Here is a 20,508-nt window from a genome sequence, read left to right as displayed (position 1 = left end):
CCACTTACTTGACCTCTTGGAACTTCAAGGGTTACATTTACAGTGATAACTGAGAACTGTGCCAAGAATGTAGACCATCAGGGTCTTGGGCCACTGGGCCAACAGGACAATCCAGCTAGCTTAGAGTAGATTTCAGAGACAAGCAACTAAAATAGTGTTGTTCACTCATTTTTCTAAGAAATGGAAACCTGCAAACAATGGTAATCAAATAAATTATTTTTCACAGATATTATAACAATTTAAGAGAGAACACTTGGTAGACAGTAGAAATATACATTTTTTTTTTCATAATTTCCCGTTTCCTAGAGGCTTTCGTGAAAGATGATTCACAGAGGATCTTAGTTGCCTTTCAAATGTTTCAGTAACACCTCTTCAACAATAAACCAGGAGCCAACTAATTTGAGTACCCCAGAATATTTTAACATTAAAAAGGCAATAAGTAAGGGTACTCTTGTACATTGCTGGTGGGACTGCAAATTGGTGCGGCCAATTTGGAAAGCAGTATGGAGATTCCTGGGAAAGCTGGGAATGGAACCACCATTTGACCCAGCTATTGCCCTTCTCAGACTATTCCCTGAAGACCTTAAAAGGGTGTACTACAGGGATACTGCCACATCGATGTTCATAGCAGCACAATTCACAATAGCTAGACTGTGGAACCAACCCAGATGCCCTTCAATAGATGAATGGATAAAAAAAAAAAATGTGGCATTTATACACAATGGAGTATTATGCAGAACTAAAAAATGACAAAATCATGGAATTTGCAGGGAAATGGATGGCATTAGAGCAGATTATGCTAAGTGAAGCTAGCCAATCCCTAAAAAACAAATGCCAAATGTCTTCTTTGATATAATGAGAACAACTAAGAACAGAGCAGGGAGGAAGAGCAGGAGGAAAAGATTAACATTAAACAGAGACATGAGGTGGGAGGGAAAGGGAGAGAAAAGGGAAATTGCATGGAAATGGAAGGAGACCCTCATTGTTATACAAAATTACATATAAGAGGTTGTGAGGGGAATGGGAAAAAAAAACAAGGAGAGAAATGAATTACAGTAGACGGGTAGAGAGAGAAGATGGGAGGGGAGGGGAGGGGGGATAGTAGAGGATAGGAAAGGTAGTAGAATACAACAGTCACTAATATGGCATTATGTAAAAATGTGGATGTGTAACCGATGTGATTCTGCAATCTGTATTTGGGGTAAAAATGGGAGTTCATAACCCATTTGAATCTAATGTATGAAATATGACATGTCAAGAGCTTTGTAATGTTTTGAACAACCAATAAAAAAAAAAAAACTCAAAAAAAAGGCAATAAGTATTAGAATGTTTCATATTGGAAAAAAATTTTAAAGATTAGCCATTTCAACTTTTTTTTCATTATTTTTTTATTTTAAATTTATTTATTTATTCTAATTTGTCTTACATGACAGCAGAATGCATTTTGATTCATAGACACACATAGAGCACAATTTTTCATGTCTCTCGTTGTACACAAAGTACAGTCACACCATTCGTGTCTTCATACGTGTACTTAGGGTAATGATGTCCATCTCATTCTACCATCTTTCCTACCCCCATGACCCCTCTCTTCCCCTCCCTCTCCTTTGCCCTATCCAAAGTTCCTACATTCCTCCCATGCTCCCCTTCACCCCATTATGGATCAACATCCACATATCAGAAAAACACTCATCCCTTGGTTTTTGGGAATTGGCTTACTTCACCTAACATGATATTCTCCAACTTCATCCATTTATCTGCAAATGCCATGATTTTATTCTCTTTTAATGCTGAGAAACATCCCTTTGTGTATATATATATATATACCACAGTTTCTTTATCCATTCATTTATTGAAGGGCATCTAGGTTGGTTCCACAGTTTAGCTATTGTGAAATGTGTTGCTATAAACATTGTTGTGGCTGCGACACTATAGTATGCTGTTTTTAAGTCCATTGGGTATAAACTGAGGAGTGGGATAGCTGGGTCAAATGGTGGTACCAATCCAAGTTTTCCAGGAATCTCCAAACTGCTTTCCATATTGGTTGCACCAATTTGCAATCCCACCAGCAATATATGAGTGTGCCGTTTTCCCCACATCCCCGCCAACATTTATTGTTGTTTGTATTCTTAATAGCTGCATTCTGACTGGAGTGAGATGAAACCTTAGTTTTGATTTGCATTTCTCTAATTGCTAGAGATATTGAACATTTTTTTTCATATATTTGTTGATCAATTTTATATCATCTTCTGAGAAGTTTCTGTTCAGTTCCTTAGCCCATTTATTGATTGGGTTATTTATTTATTTATTTTGGTGTTAAGCCTAGAGATTAGTGCCCTATCTGATGTGCATGGGGTAAAAATTTGGTCCCATTCTGTAGGCTCTTTCTTTACCTCACTGATTGTTTCTTTTGCTGAGAAGCTTTTCAGTTTGAATCCATCCCATTTATTAATGTTTGATTTTATTTCTTGCACTATAGGAGTCTTGTTGAGGAAGTGGGGCCTAATCCGACATGATGAATATTTGGGCCTACTTTTTCTTCTATTAGGTGCAGGGTCTCTGGTCTAATTCCTCGGTCCTTGATCCACATTGAGTTGAGTTTTGTGCATGGTGAGAGATAGAGGCTTAATTTCATTTTGCTGCATATGAATTTCCAGTTTTCATAGCACCATTTGTTGAAGAGGCTATCTTTTCTCCAATGTATGTTTTTGGTGCCTTTGAATCTCAGGAACGCTAAGCACTACTTATGTGCAATGTTACTTCAAATTCAAACCCAAGACTTCTGATTTCCTAGTCCTGAAGGCTTTGCCCTGAACCATATTGCCCAAGTCAGTCTTTAGAACACCAAACAATTGCTATGTTTTGGAGAATAATCAAGAAAATTATAATTTAATGTAAGATTGGATTTCTGTGTCATCATTCTTACCAAGGATCTCATAACTTAAATACATAGTGATGGATTCAGTTCTTTTTAGGACTGGAGACCTCTTTAAGGAAGAGGAATATAAGCCAGGTGCAGTGGTATACACCTGAAATTCCGGAGATATGGGAGGTTGAGGAAGGAAAATCAAAAGCTTGAGGCCAGCCTCAGCAACTTACCAAGACCTTGTCTCAAAACAAAACAACAACAAGAAGCCTGGGGATGTAGCTCAGTGCTGGAGTGCTTGCACAGCATGTGTAAGGCAGGGTCTTTGAAGGGTCTGGGGCAAATAAGGGATCCTAGATCTTATGCTTCACAGTAAATGTATCTCTGTAAATAACTTATTTTATTAATTATCTTTCTCACAGAGAATAGACTAGACCAGGTTAAAAAAAATCTTCCATTTTATAGGAATAAAAAGTGAACTATAAATAGATGGCATGACTTTTCCAAAGCCACACAGTAAGGACTAGCACAATGCTGGTTTTCCTCAACCCTCTATTCCTACCATGCAACCCTCCATACAGACTTGAAAAGAATTATCTTCAAAGAAACTAAAAGAAAACTTATTTTTGTTAGTTGTTGCTTGAGTCTGCCACCAATATTTAACTATTATTATGAGGTCAGGAAACTGCTTTTATGGTACTTTCACAGTGAAAATAAAATTACATGACAGTTGCTTTTATGCACTATGATCAGACAGCCCATCATGTACAGAGATCATGGCATTTGATGGCTGGAAAGGGACCTTTCAGTCATCTAAGTTCTACTTGTCGGATAATGCAGAAGTGGCCAGGTTTATTGATGTTCACAATAATGATAATCTTTAGGCCACTCCCAGGTCACCTGAAGATTCTTCTAGTCAGTCCTTATGGATTTATCTATGTATGCTAAAAAGTAAACGTATCAATTGTTTTGGTTTATTACTAAGTATTACTTTTCTCTCTTAAAAAAAAAAGAGACAGATGGGAAAGGAAAGGCTCCGTTGGGTTCTTTAAATTTAATACTCAATATCTCTATTTTGTTCTGTCCACTACTTTGACATGAGGCCAGCAACTTGAGATCAGCTATACATTTATTTCATAAAAAAAGATACTTTACGTGGGTCTTAAAATCAAGACCAGTACAAAAATGGTGATCATCTGTCTATAAAAATTTCAAGTTATTCTAACAGATTTGACCAACTTCTGAAGTCTTTATTATAGACTATATTCATATATATCAAGAATATGATATGAAAACTGAATAATTATAATACACACTAATAATAATTGACTCTTAAGGTTTCTCAAATTTGTTTAATATTCATTTATATCCTATATTAAAAAAAATTTTAAAGATCCCTAACATTTTTCTTAAATTTTCTTTTGGTTAATTGCTTTATTAATTTATTTATACATTCATTCATTCATCAAATATATATTTCAAAAAAACTTTTTTAGTTGTTGATGGAATAATTTTATTCATTTATTTATATGAGGTGCTGAGAATTGAACCCAGTGCCTCACACATGTGAGGCAAGCACTCCACCACTGAGCCCCAGCCCCAGCCCCAGCAAATATATATTAAGTACCTAGTATGTGTCCAGCACTGAACAAGGCTTTACGTTCTTCCTGAGCTTATATTCTACTGGAGGAAGACACATATGGATATGGCATTTACTAACAAATATTAAGAAGAAAAACTTAAATGAAACAGGGTCAATTGACAGACTGGTTCTGGCAGATAAGGAAACAGATGTGAAGATGAAAAAAGCAGGAGTAAGCTCTGAAGATCCACAGCAGGAAAGGGTGCTCCAGGCAGAGGGGAGGGCAAGATTGTTTGGGGTAAGCCCGGACAACCAACAGGCAAAGGTGGGCAGAGCACAGTGAGCAACGGTGATGTGACAATGCAGCAGAGGGGCTAAGGCCTCCCCCGACAAAATTAAGACAGATTTAAAATCCAGGGACAGGGAGAGAAATACTGTACTTACGAATGGACTCTAAAGCAACTTTGAACTCACAGAAGCCAAATAGAACGATGATTACCAGAGACCCTGACGTTAGGGAAATGGGGAGATGCTGGGTAAAAAAGACAGTTTTAGCCAGACATGGTGGTGCACACCTGTAATCTCAGTCGCAAAGGCAGGAAGATCGCAGGTTCAAAGCCAGCCTCAGCAACTTAGCAAGGCCCTAAGCAACTTGGTGAGACCCTGTTGTCTCTTAAAAAAAAAAGGGCTGGGGATGTGGCTCATAGGTTAAGCGCCACTGAATTCAATCCCTGATATAAAAACAAAAAAACAAAACAACAACAAAAATAAAGATAGTTTCAGCTTGACAGGAAGAATAAATAAAATGTGAGATTTATGTTAATTTTCTTAATTTAATCATTCCAAAGTGTACCCTTATAAAATATCACTTGTATACCTTATAATTTGTCAATATATAAAAAAAACTTTGGGTTTTTTTTTTTTTTTTTTTTTTTAAGTAAGTGAGATGAGAAGCCACTGAGGCCATTTGGTAAGGAAGTGACCTATATTTAAAAGTCATCTGGACTGCTCTGTGGAAAATAGATTGTATAGGAGAAAGGTCAAAAAAAAAAAAAAAAGAGAGAAATCTAAAAAGAAAGAAAAATCTATATTCATATGCAGAAGAATGAAATTGGACCTTGATCTCTCACAGTTACAAAAATTAACTCAAAATGAATTAAGAGACTTAAATGTAAGACCTGAAACCATGAAAATACTAGAAGAAAACACAGGGGTTCGCTTCAGTACAGAGAAGGGGCAAGAAACTTGGGGGCAAGATCCCGAAGGCACATGAAACAGAAGCAAAGAGAGACAAATCAGATTAGATCAAAGTAAAAAGCTTCTGCGACAGCAATGGAAACAATCTACAGAGTAAAGAAACAACCTTCAGAAGGGAGAGAATATTTGTGAACTCTACAGCTGACAAAGTGGTCAACATCCAGGATACAGGAGGAACTAAAAAACAAACAAAAAAACCTCCATAGCAAAAACTAAAATAACTCTATTAAAAAATGGGCAATAAACCTAAATAGACACTTCTCAAAAGAAGACATATAAATGACAAACCAGTACATGAAAAAAATTAACATCACTATTCATCAGGGAAAGGCAGATCAAAACCATAATGAGATATCAACTCACTGCAGCATGAATGGTTTTTTTTTTTTTTTTTTGTTACTTAGGGTCTTGCTAAGTTGCTGAGGCTCTTCTTGAATTTGCAATCCTCCTGCCTCAGCCTTTCAAGTTGTTGTGATTACAGGTATGCATCCCCATGTCTGGCTCAAAAATTTATTTTCTAAAAATTATAAGAGACTACTGTGCCTGTCACATCTGTTTTGTAAGTATGGGTGATTATATATCAAGTAATAGTTCAATTGTAACAACTTAATTCTATATAAATTATACTTTTGTAATTTTGAAGAATTTTTATGCCTTAATGTGATTTTTCTTTAATCTCAGAAAGATGCTACCTTATACCTTCTTATTTACTAAGGTACTGAGGATTGAACACAGGGGTGCTTTACCACTGAGCCATATTCCCAGTCCTTTTTTTGAGACAGGATCTCACTAAGTTGCTTAGGGCCTCCCTAACTTGCTGAGGCTGGCCAAACTCAGCCTCCAGTATTCTTTTTTTAAATGACTTATTATTATTTTTTAGTTGTTGGTGGACCTTTATTTTATTTATTTATATGTGATGCTGAAATTCGAACCCACTACCTCACACATGCTAGGCAAGCACTTTCCCACTGAGCCACAACCCAGCCCAAGAATGATATTCTAAGAAACATAAAAAGTAACAAGAGGATGAAAAGGGAACTCTTGTTGGTGAGATTCAAATTAGTACAGTCGTTATGGAAAACAATATGGCGGTTCCTCAAAAAATTTACAATAGAACTGCCATATGATCCAACAATCCCACTACTGAGTATGTATCCACAGGAAGTGAAACCAGTATGTTGAAGAGACATTAGCCCGCCCATGTTTCTTGAAGCACTATTCACAATGGCCAAGAAATGGAAGCAACCTAAGTGCATATCAATTGATAAATAAGGAGAATGTGGTACATATATGTAACGAAATACTATTCATCTATAAAAAGGATAAAATCCTGTCATTTGTAGCAACACAGATGGGACTGAAGATCATTATATTAAGTGAAGTAAGCTAAGCACAGAAAGACAAGCACCAGATGATCTCACTCATATCTACAATCTATAAAAGTTGATCTCAAAGAAGTTTAGAGTAAAGAGGCTGGGGAGAGTAGGGGAGAGGATCATCAATGGACACTAAGTACAGTGAGATGGGAACAAGAAGTTCTAGCGTGTGATTGCATAGAATGTGACTATGGATAATGAAAACATACTGTATATTTCAAAAAGTGAGAAGAATGATTTTAAGCATTTTCACTGTAAAGAAATGATAAATGGGGGCTGAGGATGTGGCTCAAGCGGTAGCGCGCTCGCCTGGCATGCGTGCGGCCCGGGTTCAATCCTCAGCACCACATACAAACAAAGATGTTGTGTCCGCCAAAAACTGAAAAATAAATATTGAAATTCTCTCTCTCTCTCTTAAAAAAAAAATAAATGATAAATGTTTGTAGAGAGGTTTATATCTTCAGGATACTCCATATATATATAATTTTTGTTTGTATGGACCAGTTAAAAAAGTTAAAACCAAATAAAAACAAACAAACAAAAAGCCCCAAGGAGACCTGAAAGAAGCTACTGTAAAAGTCCAGCCAAGAAATGGTGATGGCTAATCTGGGTGTGGTAGCCCAAGCCTTTAATCTCAGCAAGTCTGGAAGCTGAAGCAGGAGGATTGCAAATGTGAGGCTAGCCTGAGCAATTTAGTGAAATCTCTAAATAAAAAAATGAAAGGTGTTAGAGATGTAGCTCATTGGAAAAGTGCCCCTGGGTTCAATGACCAGCACTGGGGGAAAAAAGATGTTTGTTAAGGACTGAGTTAGAATAGGAGACTGAAGTGGGGAGGGGCGGGGGTCAAGGGAGGGATCTCAAACAAGAAAGTTTATTCTAGAATATTGGCAATAAAATCGAAAGCAGAGGTAGATATCTCGCCGTGAGTCCATGAATCTGGATGCAAGAAACATAATAGTAGTGTGATGAAATGAGCAGTTGATTGGCTGTGCAGCTCAGAAAAGACAGAATTAGCTCTGAGGCTTCACAGCAAATGACAGGAAGGACAGGACGTTTGTTCTCTGAACAAAAATAGAGAATCTCTGGTTGCAACAGGTTTAATGGGGGAAAAGATGAAGAGTGTTTTCTAGCCAAATTGATTTTAAGTGCTAGATGGGCGTTCAGGTGGAGGAGACACACAGCAGGTAGAAAGAAGCAGAGATTGGGGAGACTCGGATTTTGGAGCCAGGTCAGGTCTGCAAATCGCTTGTGCAGGCTGATAAGAAGGTCAAGGAGCTGTGGTGATTCCAGGGAAGACTGCAGAGGAGTCACACAGCTAAGGACAACCCCTTCGGGAACACCCCAAAGTTGGATCCTTAGTGAATGCTAGACTAATGCTAAACATATAATATTGAATTTCTATAATTAGGCATTTACCCCACTCAATAAATAATCAAAAGAGTAAAATGACTGCCTCAAGTCCAACAAATTGAGGTGAGTAATCAAAAGAATACTAACAGGAATAAAATTTAGGTTCTTATATTTTTTAAAGATCACTCTGACATTTGCTTCATGTCGTTATAAAGGGGAAAATAGAGGCAGCCACTGTCTATCTTTGGAAATATATTTTTTAAAAAGGAAATGGAAAAGTAATAGAATGAACAAACTGATCTTTTAGTTGATAAATTGATCCATGTTTCATATATGTTGTTACATTCCCTTTATTTTATTTTTTTGGTACCACAGATTGAATTCAGGGGCACTCAACCACTGTGCCACATCCCCAGCCCTATCTTGTAGTTTATTTAGAAACAAGGTCTCACTGAGTTGCTTAGTGCCTCGCTGTTGCTGAGACTGCCTTTGAACTCAAGATCCTCTTGCCTCAGCCTGCCGAGTTGCTGGGATTACAGGTGTGTGCCTCTGCGCCAGGGTGTTACATTCCCTTTATAATCAGAATTTTAGATTTGAAATGGATCTAAGAGGGGCTCAAGGAGTTTAAGTTGTTCCCAAGTAGTTTAAGCATAATGAGTTGGTAACTGTGCCGTGGTAGCCTAGGTGAATTCCTTGACAGCTGGGTGGAAACATGGTATAGTGAAAAGAATTCTGAATGGGAAGATGGAAGTCTGGCTCTGTGGTCTTGATCAAGTTAAATTTTTTTTTTCTAAGCCCCAGTTTCCTGGTGTTGGGCTGGTTGAGATACTCTTTCTTTCCTTTCTTCTTTTCTTCTTTAACTTCCTTTCTTTTTTAAATTAATTTTTTTAAAGCAGTAGTAGGGATTGAACCAAGAAGCTCACACATAGGAGACAAGTGCTCTACCACTGAGCTACACCCCAGTCCTTTAAATTTTTTTTTTTTTTTTTAATTTTGAGACAGGGTCTCACTGAGTTACCCAGGGAATACGTGCATGCACCACTGTGCCTGGCTGGTTCATACAATTTCTAAGTTTTGCTTCAACTCAAAGTGTGATTTTGGCATGTTGCTCAGCTTAAAAATCTTTCATTCAGATTGACACACACAAATGGTCTGAATTCAATTTACAACTAAAATTCCCAGCAATCTTTACTTTAATTGTTCTAAAGCCAAATAAAAGAAGAGGCTAAGACACAACCACCTTTAGCTTCTGCAAGTTTTGCTGCTACACTGATCACCAAGTACAGGAGGGCACTGTAAGAGCTCTGTATTTATAACTATTCACTCCCTGCTACACAATTACAATGCCAGCCATTAAAGATAATAGAACATGCAGAAATAAAAGCTTTGAAAATAAACCTTCCTACAGCTAATGAAGGATTATCTAGCATGCAATTTTGCTAAAATGTCACAGCTATTAGCAAGTTGTTTTTTATTTGTTTGTTTGTTTGGGACTGTTTTTCTTTGTTGCCTTGAAAAGTTTTCCTTAAGCATAACCAGCTTTAAAAACTCAAAGATTTCAAAATTAAACTATATATACTTAAGATTATATTAACTTCTTTGAAAAGTGTCTATCTGGCCTCTGTTCTGGACTAAATTATGTCTTCTTACCACCGCACCTCCCAGTTCATATGTTGAAACACTCATGCTCCATCTGACGCATTTGGAGATACAGTACTTCAGTACTTCGAAGGCAATTAAGATTAAGTGAGGTCACAAGGGTGGGGCCCTAATCCCACAGGATTGGTGCCCAGAGAAGGGGAAGAGCAAGCATACCAGAGAAAGGCCATGTGACCAGGTGGCAAGAGGGCAACTATCTGCAAGCCAGGAAGAGAGCCCTTGCCAGAAACACATCTGCAGGCACCTTTCTTGGACTTCTGGCCACCCCAAGTGTGAGAAAACAAATTTCTATTGTAAGCCACCCACTCTAAGGTCTTTTGTTACAGCAACCAGAGAAGACTAAGACAGCATGCTGAAGAACTATTTGGACAATATTCAAAGGATTACTAATTTAGTAGTCAAAATGTATTCTTTAGGGTCAGAAAAACTGATATTTGATAATCCTTTTCCTTTTCAAAATATATCTTGATAATTCAAAGAGTGGTAAAAATGGTATTAAAGAATATCAAGAAAATCAAGGGGAAGTTTATAACTGTACTGAGTCTCTGCCCAATAAATGAAAAAATAAAACAAAACAAAACCAACCCTCCCAAATAAAGGCTATTAGAGAACATGTGCTTGGTTAAGTGTACAACCTTGACCTAAAGTCTGTTTCCAAAGATGATTTTATTTACTTTTTGATGATGGGGATGTAACCCAGGGCCATGCACATGTCAAGAACATGCTCTACTGCTGGGCCACATCCCCAGCTTTCCAAAGACTCTTTAAATTTATTTGACATTTAAAGAATTCTGCCTTAGAATATAAACCTAAGATGTGTTAAGCTCCTCAAGATAAAAGTGATTACAACTATTTTCCTCTTTGGGTATGTAGTTTCTTTATCTTTGAGTTAGTTTCTTGGAATTTAGAAAGAGTGAACCCTAGGAGCCCTCCATATGCCATCTGATTATAAATACTCTGTAAAGCTGTTTATGAATGGAATCCATCCTCTAAACCTCTGCCAACATCGACCTGAGAGTAAAACCTGATCACACCACTCCCTTGCTTAAAGCTAGTTAATCCCCATCTGTATAGGACAGAAAACCCAAGCTCCTTGGACTTGGCATATGAGATTCTCTGTGGCACATCCTGTCCTTAGTAACTCTGGGCTTCAAACCAGATGCCTCAGCTACCTCTATTACTGCCCTGCCATATAGAGAAGCCCCTGCTGACAAGAAGGGAAGAAAGCTCTTCTTCCTAGCTATCCAAATGTTCAGGAATCTTCCAAGAATGTATGCCCTATGGGAAACTTTCCTGGCTGTCCCCTAAGCTAAGATAGATGTTCCTTTACATTCCTGCAGAAGTGTACTGTAAATATTTTTAATGTACAGTATTTACCAGAAACAATTTAGGTTGTCTTAGAGAAATACCTCCCCATTAGACTATAGGCTACTAAGGGGCAGGAGTCATATTCATATGGCCATAGCCTAACAGATTACCTGATACATAGCCAAAATATACTGCTGAAGCACATTAATCTATATATCAAATGTACTGGGGTATTTACTATTTTAAGGAACATAATGATAAATATTTCTGTGAAGCACGTATCCATTGTTTCTTCCTTTTTTTTTTTTAATACTAATTTCACAGGTTGCTTTACTTAAAATGAACTTGATCTTTACTTTGGAAATGTACTATTATACTAAGCTACATGATACCCAAATGTCAATCATTTCAACTGTATTGGGACTCTTAACTTACTTTTTTTAAAGGACCAATCTGTTTTTATGGGTCTCCTAAAGAACTAGCACTTGAGGGCTGAGGGTGTGGCTCAGGGGTAAAGCACTGCCCAGCCAGTATCACAAAACAAAACAAAACAAAAAGCTGGAACTTATTGAATCATCTGTAAACCCCCTTGGAGTCAGAATCTAGATGTATTAGTTTTATACAAGTAAAATAAAATGTACACTACATATTAAACAAAAATGTAATCCTGTTATATATTTTTCCCACATGAAAGTCATAATACACGGTGTCTTTGCATTAAGTATTTTAGAGTCCATTACTTAGGTCTGCTTTTAGTCAGCAAGACTAAAATATCACTTATATTGATTTGTAGGACTTCATTCAGCCTTATATTAGGATATCTTGAACATTCATTCATTGTTGCTTTTGGTAAATGAACCAATCTTGGAACCAACAGGAAAGAGAACATCTGCAAGCACTTGTCTTAGACTACTACAGGCACTGAGCACAGAACGGCGAGTTCATCCCATACGGGTCTAGTTTAATGCAATCCATTAAACTAACATTTATTTACTCACTCCTCTCTCTGTGCAAAGCACCACACATTACTTCATTCAAGCCTTAGATAACAGTGAAAGAACTATCATGGATCTCATTTCACAGATAAAAATCCAAGGGCTGACTTCACAGACTAGTGGGGGGCAAAGCTGGGATTCAAATTTAGGCTGCTGAACCTCAAGCCCAGTCTTTTAACCACTATGGGAGAGTTTTTAGTTAAATTATTATTTGAAAGACTTCAGAAATTAATGAGTTGTTAAATTATACAGGAGTCCATCAAGCCTACAAGAAGCCCGAATACCAAGTGCTTCATCATTTTGATTTGTTTTTCCCAAGGCTAACCCAGAAGGTTCAGCCTCCTCATCTAAAACGTTCACTCTGTGCTTAAAACACACACACACACAAAGTGGGACACACCTGTGGTTCTTGCTACTCAAGAAGCTAAGGCAGGAGGACTGCTTGGGCCAGGAGTTTAAGAACAGCCTGGGAAACAGAGAGAGACCCAGATCTGGAGAAGGAGAAGAAGAAAGTCAATGTCATCATTGAGAATTTCTGTTCTGTGAAAAGTGGTGTGCAAATTCAGGACAAGGGAAGCCTGAGAGTTCCAAAATCAGAAATGATCCTGTACAGGGACCTTGGGAGAGGCTTTACATACTCGAATGCTAGCATTTAAAACTTGAAACTCTCGCCTGGTTTCTAATGGTGAGACAATTCAGCATTCTTAATCCCTTTTAATTCTGCTTTGCCACTGGCAGACATGGCTGGCTCTGGTATGTGCAGGTAGGACACATGCCAGCGCCCTTCACTCTGTTGCGAGTCGCCATACACAAACTCAGCAGGTGTCTCTCGCAGGCACTGCCTATGAGCCCATGTTATTCCAGCCAACACAGAAAATCAATATTCAATCGCCTTTAAAAAGTAAACAGTCCCATAACAACTGACTTTGACACCTAGAGTAAGACTGGTATCCCGAATCTTCTGGCTTCCCACCACTCTCATCCACGCCCCAAAGGTCATCTTCCTAATGCAGAGGGCGCTAAAGCATCACCCCACGTTCAAAAATCTTTGACGGAGACACCCAAACTCCATACCAACATAGTCAAGGCTGCTAACATGGCTTCAATTCTAGTTTACCAGTTTCCTAGTTATTCCTTGAGTGTACTAGTTACTTACATAGTCTCTGGGCTCTGCTTGTCTTTCACTTTTTAGACGTTAAAATCCAATTGCTCCTTATAGACCCAGTTAAAGTCTACCTCTGGCAGAATTTAGTTACCATGGAACTTTGTCTTCATAAATCTCATCTGATATTATATTAATAGTTTACTGTGAACACAATCGTTTCCTCCACTGGAGAACAGGTTTGTTCAACTTTTCCTTCACACAGAAGTGATTCTTCTCTCCTGCTCTTATAGCAGCATGACACAATTTTTAAAAATAAAGATTTAGATGGGTAACTTGAATTGCAGTTTCAACCTATCTATAGTTCATTGAACAAATGTTTACTTAGTGCCTACTATATGCAGTTCTAAGTACCTGGAGAAACAAAACAAAGCTCCTTATTCTTGTGGAGCTCAAATCCTATTGGAGGAAAATGAATAATTAACAATAAGCATGTTAAGGTAAATCAGTATTATAAAATAATGATGAGTGTTTTGGAAAAAAAGAAAAAAAAAGCTGCAGTTTTAAACAGGGTAAGCAGGATAGAGCTCAAAAAGGTGAAATTGATCTTTCTCAAATTCAAGAGGGTGCTAAAATCTGGGGGATGTTTTTTAGGCAGAGGACCAGCTAGTGCAAATGCCCTCCTGGGGCAGGGAAGGCCAGAGTGGAAACGGGAAGGAGCAGGCCATACAGGGCCTCATAGAATCTTGTTACAAGATTCCAGTTCTTACTCTGAAATAGGGAGCAACTACAGGGTCTTAAGGGAACTGTAATCTAACTTCCATGTTAAAGGATCCCTCTGCCATGTTCAGAGTAAACTGAAGCAGGGAGTCCAGTGAGAAGGCTGAGAGCTATGAAGGTGCTTGGAACTAAGGAATGGAAGTGGTAAGGCCTGCATGTGGGGCTGGGGACGCAGCTCAATGGCAGAGCACATGCTTAGTATGCGTGAAGCCCTGGGTTCAATTCTCATATACCTCAATAGACAATGGTGGACCGTACACATAGCGGTGGTACCATAGGATTCTAATGGAGCTGAAAAGTTTGTATGGCCTAGTGATATGTCCCCCATACATCACTCTCGTGATCATGGTGATGATAGTGTAAACAAATCTGTTTAGGTACATTCAGATACATGTATACTTACCACTGCCCATAGCAATAGGCTGCACTAGGCAGCAGAGGTACGTAGTGAGCGCAACCATGTAGGTCTGTGTGAGCACAAGGACAAAAATTGCCTAGAGATGCATTTCTCAGACTTTATCTCCAATGTTAAGCCACACATGATTGTAGTTTAAAAGATGAGATTAAATGAAAGGCTGATTATACCCAAAAGTTAAAATTTAAAAAGGACCCCTTTAATATAAAAAAATTAAAATCTTCCAAAATCTTTGAAGAATATTCATCTGTTTCAGCGCTGTCTTTCCTCCCTCTACACTGATTTCTCTCAATTTAATACAAACACATAACAGACTTATGCAAGCATTTGCCTTTTTCAGCTATTTTGAATTTGGAATACAGTGCTCATCTTTTAAAAATCAATAAATAATAGTCCACAATAGTAAATCAAAAAGGGCCCAAAATATGTCTTGAGATGCTTTTCAATAGGTCCAAGGTACTTCGGCATTCTCACAATTTTGTGAATTACTAACAGTTCTATTTGTGCCATGTTTAAATTACTGGGGGTTATTAAAAAAAACAAAACCTTAAATGTTTATCTTTGTCTCTAACAACTAGCGGGGAAGACTCCCAGTTATGACATGAAGCTCCTGCAGGTCTCTGTTGAGAGTGCTCAGCTTCTCTGATGGAGCTCAATTTGGGGGCAGTGGGTATTTTGGGCTCTCTTTTCCATCCATCTCCTTAACCTGTAATTAAAGCCTAGTATGTACAAATGAAGCAGGATTGCTGCGCTGCTGGGCTAGCTGCTGGGCTAGAGCCATTTCACGAGGGTATGAATTGCTTTTGTGCTAGGTCTATAATGTCAGCTGGGAACCATTCTCAAAGGAAATCAAGGCGGCTCCTTTGACGATAAGGAAACTATAAAAAATCTTTTTAGAACTAGAGACAACAAACTCAGTAATGCAAATGCACCATGGTCATCTGAACAACCACCATCTCCCATTTTACTATTTAGCAAAGACTCCAAGGGCTGGTCCAAAGGCTCAAAAGATGGAAGGTGTAAAAGAAAGTCTCTTTTCTGCTCAGCACTTTGGCAGGCACGGCCCTGAATCTGCATCTGTCTGGTAACTTCCAAACGTCTGAGAAAGTAAATGTGAGCTGAATATCAAGCAATAAAAGAGATAATACTGAGAGATGCTGTTTGTGTGAGACAGCTGGGATCTGAGCCCCAAAGAGACAAGGGTTAGCAGAGTGAAGGAAGTTTACAAACCTAGAAGCTCCGCTAAACAAAAATGAACACAGAGCAAGTTTTCTAAATAATTTCTCTATACTACACATGAACACACAGGAAAAGGAAAGCTTTAGTAGGGGCTACTTTGCAAAGAACCCGTTTATTCCTGAATTCTATTATCTTTTCTGCTCAACACTTGAATGCGTCAGTAGCCTAATTTATTTCCTTGTTCTCTGCTCACCTCTCTCCTTTCTTTGAACTTTTCAAAGAAAGTTTTTATTTTATTATATTTATTTTTGGCACCAGGGACTGAACCGAGGGGCGCTTAACCATTAAGCCACATCCCCAGCCCTTTTCTTGTACTTTATTTAGAGACAGGGTCTTGCCGAGTTGCTCAGGGCCTTGCTAAATTGCTGAGGCTGGCTTTGAACTGGTGATCCTCCTGCCTCTGCCTCCTGAGCCGCTGGGTATTTTATTACCTTTCTCCTACAGCCAGAAATAACCAAATGCAGTTCTTCTTTGAGTATTAATGGTTTAGTTCTACATTTTTTTTCCCTCTTCATATACACCTGCCTGGGTTTTCTTGTTGCTTGATAAATGTTTGATAGTATAATGCCAACAGCAGCTGCAAATGTCACCATCAAGGAAGGCTCCATTAAAGCTTCATGAGTGGGAAATATCAAAGCAAAAATAGTTCCTGGAAGCTAAAAAACCAAAACAAAAAATGAAAAACTCTAGCACATAGAGTGCCTGGTACAGAGGGAATTTAACAATAAATGTTTGTGGTCTAGGGACATAGCTCAGAGGTACAGGGCAATTGCTCAGCCCTGGGTTCTCTCCCCAGCACTGTAGTAGTAGTAGTAGTAGTAGTAGTAATAATAGTAGTAGTTTTTCTTAAGTGTTTGTTGAAATTTTAAGGACCTTTATCACCATAAGCAACCCTGTCCTTTAGAGCCAGAGTCCTGCCCCAAGGCAGAAGAATTCGGGAATGGGGCTTTATCACGACATTTATTCTTTTTTAAAAATTTAAACTTGCAGTTATTAAAGCCAGAAGTAGACATCAGAATATTCAAAGTTAAACTCAAGATGAGAAGGAGTGCAACAAGACTAAGAAAGGCGGGAGATGGTCATTTTTTTATGATCATGTTTTATTCCTCTCGGAATATTTCCTTCTAACTCTCACAGAATTACACCACTATGACCAAAATTCACATTCAAAATACCTCATCTAGAATATCTGTGGGCTTTGGGATATTTTTCTAGTAGGTGTCTCCTGTCATTTTCTGTCCCGATTCACTCCTAAGTGGGGGGACAAACATGGTTTTCTGCCCAGATAGGGACAGGAAGTCAGGGTGACCTGCACCACCCTCCCTCACTGATCACAGTGCCACACTGTTGGAGGTGGTGGCAGGCAGTGCAAAACCATTGGCAAGAGGGAAAACTAGGTCAAGAGCCCCAGGTGTCGGGATAAGTGACAGTGCATCCTGGAAGGATTTGGCGCTGGCTCATTCTTGTCCAAGGCTGAAGGCAGCCTAGCGCCAGTTTAGAACATTGACTCAGATGCGAGATTACTCATGTTTTGAATTGGAGAAGTAACTTAACCTCTCCTAGCTTTGGTTTTCTAGTGGTTACAAAAGGGAAAATATAAACATACATCCCTTATAGATTGTTGTAGGGATTATGTGAGATAGTTCAAGCAGAAGGCTGGCTGTATCAAATCACAAATCAATCTTTTTTTTTTTTAATTCTTTTAAGCTCTTAGCTATTATTGCCAAATTAAGTGCAAGTTCCTGTATCTATTGATACTACCATAAATGTTGGGTTAAAGAACAACAGGGAGGATACCTTTCTAACTCCTTAAATTATTTCCTTACGACAAATATTCTATATGTTCTATGCATTATAATGAAGTTTTTTTTTTTTTTTTTCTTTTTGTAGTACTGGGGACTGAACCTAGGGATGCTCTACCACTGAGCCACACCCCCAACCCTATTGATTCTATTTTGAGACAGGGTTTCACTAAGTTGCTGAGACTGGCCTTAAACTTGTGAATCTCCTGCCTCAGCCTCCTGAGTCACTGGGTTCACAGGAGTTATAATCCTTTTTTTTTTGGTACTAAGGATTGAACTCAGGGGCACTCGACCACTGAGCCACATTCCCAGCCCTATCTTATATTTTATTAGAGACAGGGTCTCACTGAGTTGCTTAGCACCTCCCCATTGCTGAGGCTGGCTTTGAACTCATGATCCTCCTGTCTAAGCCTCCCCAGCCACTGGGATTATAGGTGTGCACCACTGTGCCCCATGATGGCACATACCCAATCCACTCTTGAAGCAAATAATCACAATATTTATTTTCAGAAGGATTGTTGGCTAAGATGTGAATGTTCTGAATTGGACAAATCCAAAATGAAGAAAGAACGTTCTGGCAGACTCTGCCTGTTGTTTCTCTTCCTGGCAGCCAATCCCCCCTTTATTCTGCCGACTGGACAGCCTTCTGCCCTTCTATAGAGGGTGAGGCTCAACAGGTGCAAGCTAGGTATGCAATCTTTTAATGCCAATGGCCAGTGATTGGTCTAGGGATAGGTATGTGACCCAGTTCTGACCAACAGAACCTGAGGACGTGTCTTCTGGAGATTTCTGGTTATGTAATTTGGCAAAAACAAAATCAGCCCTAACTGTAGGAAGAATTGGTGAGTTGGCAACATGTGTCATTTATCCAACATGTACAACTGTGAAGAAGTAGTTTCACAGAAACTATAAAAGTTTCAACAGTTCTCATTAGTCTTGTCACAGTATATTTCTAAAGTGACAGGAGAAAATAAGTTATTAATTAAAGGGAAGTAACCGGGACACTTCTCAGATCGACTCTTCTACCTGTCTACCTATGGCAGATGAATGGAAGGATTAGTCATGTATTTGTATACCCCTTGGAATTATACTTTATCAGTTGACGTATAAGGAAATAGAAAAGAGAAAAGAAATTAAAGATGGTTTTGAGTCTGAGTCATTACGATAGTGAGATTCTCACTATCAGGAAAAGGGAGCACCATTTGAGGTAATATTGATGATGGCTGTTCTAAACAAGTTCAACATGGTGGCTAGATAACCCAGAGCAGCAGCTAAAGAACAGGATAGAATGTTAATTGAAAAAAAATTTTTTTAAGAGTCAGGGTGTCACTATGCTGCCCAGGCTGGCCCTGAACCTCTGGACTTAAGAAGCTCTTCTACCTCAGCCTCCTGAATAGCTGAGAGTACAGGTGAACAGCACTGTACCAGCTTTAGAATGTCAATTGTTAAAGCCATAAATTTCAGTGTCACTAACATAAAACTGACAACTGACATTAGGAGAATGAATGGATTCTTTAAGGGCAGAGAGCTGATAAGGAGATGCTCTAGAATAATTTCAGTAAACCTGGTGGCTCCACAATATACCAGTTAGTTGTGTGACCCCATAAGTCATTTAAGAGTTCTAAGACAAACAATGTAAAGAATAACAATTATATCACACTTCTCTCATCAAGTTGCTGAGAGAAGTGTGATATAATCGATAGAGAGCCTTTAATACAATAGTTTTATTTATTTATTTACTGGCCTTACTGGGGACCCACAGTTCTTAAGAATATACTTGAGATAAGAAAGGGGAGGGAAAACTGTGTAAGCAAACAGAGAAAAAGTGATTAATTTATTCCTTTATTTATTCATAAAGCAAGTCAAAGTACACTGGGTATGTACATAGGGCAGGGCACTGGGCTGGAACAGAGCCAAGATGAGGTCAGTCACATGGTTGGAGTTCATTCACATCCAACCAGTATTTGCTGAGTGCCTCAGTGTGGCAGGCATTAGGACACACTTTCATTTATCTCATTTAAGGAATATGAGGCAAGGTGGGAGATTTTCCAAGAAGCTCAGTGGGCAAGTTAAAATAAAGATTTAGAAAAGACCACAGGCAGGTGGCAAAATGGAAATTTCTAGTGATCTTAGAGAAAACTGTTTCACTTAATCAGAATAGGGGTTGGGATGGGGGAATAAAAATGGAAGGAAACAAAGGTGGAGGAAAGAGTCTCACAGGCGCTCACTCTAGAGCCAAGCAAGCAAGTAGCAGGATCAAAGACAGGCTTATGCAACTAAGAGGAGATCTGGGCCTGCCGGAAGGAAAGAAGGAAGGGTCAGAGGAAAAGACGAGACAAGAATAGATAATAGTCATTAAAAAACAAAAACAGAAACAAACAAAAACTCCCAGTAATTAAAGAAATATATATGCTTTAAAGAAAACATCTCTATATATTGATCACTCTATGAATGTGGGGGATAAATGAATGAATGAAAGAACAACCTGATAAACTTGTTGGAGACAGGAGAGAGATGGGGACAGACTTTCCTTAATCACAAGGACCTCACAGGATTTTAAGAGGATAGAGCAACATTTTTTCTCACAATTGAAAATTCCAGCATCCCAAGTTCATAATGTACTAGGGCCCTTAATAAGAGCACAGTGTGTGCTGAGCTCTCAGGGGAAGATGAATGGAACCGTGTTCCATAATAAGGAATAGCATCTCTAACTCGGCCACCCCATTTTATCTCAGAGGCCAAGTGACCCTCCCCAAAACCAAATTTACTCCTGAGCA

General features: G+C 38.6%; 1 protein-coding gene across 4 annotated transcripts in view; it reads right to left on the bottom strand.

Moving 5' to 3' along the window:
- The window catches only part of Taok3 (TAO kinase 3), a 179,769-nt gene that overhangs the window by 103,377 nt on the left and 55,884 nt on the right, over positions 1-20,508 (bottom strand). Inside the window, exons 1-2 of one of the 4 annotated variants that reach the window (XM_048785726.1) lie at positions 17,239-17,249; positions 6,398-6,407 (exon numbers count right to left, since the gene is read on the bottom strand). The exons of the other annotated variants lie outside the window; for them this stretch is intronic. The gene's annotated coding sequence lies outside the window, so the exon portion shown is untranslated. Of the gene's footprint in view, positions 1-6,397; positions 6,408-17,238; positions 17,250-20,508 lie in introns of those variants that run through there. 4 annotated transcript variants of the gene reach the window in all.

This window comes from Marmota marmota, unplaced genomic scaffold, assembly GCF_001458135.2.
Source record: "Marmota marmota marmota unplaced genomic scaffold, marMar, whole genome shotgun sequence".
NCBI lineage: Eukaryota > Metazoa > Chordata > Mammalia > Rodentia > Sciuridae > Marmota > Marmota marmota.
The sequence above is the reverse complement of the archived record's forward strand: the minus strand, read 5'-3'. Positions and strand labels throughout refer to the sequence as shown.